The sequence below is a fragment of the Octopus bimaculoides genome, chromosome 2, assembly GCF_001194135.2.
Source record: "Octopus bimaculoides isolate UCB-OBI-ISO-001 chromosome 2, ASM119413v2, whole genome shotgun sequence".
NCBI classification, from domain to species: Eukaryota; Metazoa; Mollusca; class Cephalopoda; order Octopoda; family Octopodidae; genus Octopus; species Octopus bimaculoides.
This window is the reverse complement of record NC_068982.1, coordinates 100,374,395-100,375,533: the sequence shown is the minus strand read 5'-3', so window position 1 is coordinate 100,375,533 and position 1,139 is coordinate 100,374,395. Positions and strand designations below refer to the sequence as shown.

The 1,139-nt window shown below is 45.2% G+C and overlaps 1 protein-coding gene across 12 annotated transcripts in view; it reads left to right on the top strand.

Moving 5' to 3' along the window:
- Nucleotides 1-1,139, top strand: part of LOC106871624 (myb-like protein A) — a 169,751-nt gene that overhangs the window by 118,531 nt on the left and 50,081 nt on the right. The gene's annotated exons all lie outside the window — the stretch shown is intronic.

The window sequence follows — 1,139 nt, the reverse complement described above, 5'->3', positions numbered from 1 at the left end:
ATATATTTACATATATATACACATACAATACATATAGTATATGTATATATACAAGAGGTATCAAATAGTTCCCGGGCTGGTTGTGTTTAATAAAACATAACTTATATATCTATGTTTTAATATCATCTCCTTCGAAATAGTCACCTTGCTCAATAATACATCGGCCACTTTTGGAATCCAGCCTGAAATTCTTTTTCTATAAGCGAGTCGAGGACCTTCAGCGACTCACTCTGGATCTCGACAACAGTGTTTTTCACCTTGGAGAAGAGATGGAAGTCTGCAGATGCTAAATCGGGCGAATAGGGTGGGTGCGGAAGTGATACTATGTTGTTTTTGGCGAGAAACTCACGATTAAGGAGAGCTCGGTGACAGAGTAAATTATCGTCGTGAAGCATCCAATTCTTCGCACTCCACAGTTCCAGTCACTTTCACCGAATGTCCTCCCTCAAACGCTTCAAAACGTCGCAATAGAACTTTTGATTGATGGTTTGGCCCTGGGGGACGAATTCTCGATGCACAATACCGTGGATGTAGAAAAAAAAATACGATGAGCATACTCTTGCTTGTGCTGCAGCTCTATCGTGCCTTCTACAGTCGTGGAGATGAAGGCCTCTTCCATTGTAGCGACTGCTGCTTCGTCTCAGGGTCGTACCCGTAGACCCAACTCTCGTGACCGGTGATGATCCGCGACATGAAGGATGGGCCATCAGCGGCACGCTGACAGAGATCTTGACAGACTTTGACGCGATGTTCTTTCTGCTCATGGATCAGCAGGCGGGGAGCGAACTTAGCAGAGACATGCCACATGTTCAATTCAGATGTTAGGATTGCTTACACAGACCCATACGACAGACCAAAAACATCAGCAATGTCATTGATTGTCCTCCGACGATCCTCATGCACAAGCTGATGAATTTTATCTACATTTCCGGGGGGTGGGGCACTCGTGGTAGGTCTTCCAGATCGCTCGTCGTCTTCCAGGGACGTTCTTCCGCTTTTTAAGCACCTATGGTACTCAAAACATTGCATACGACCCATTGCCTCGTCGCTGTAAACTTTCCAAAGCATGCTCGATGCCTCTGTAGTAGACATCCCAAGTTTAATGCAAAATTTCACGTTGGCTCTTTGTCCCAACTTCC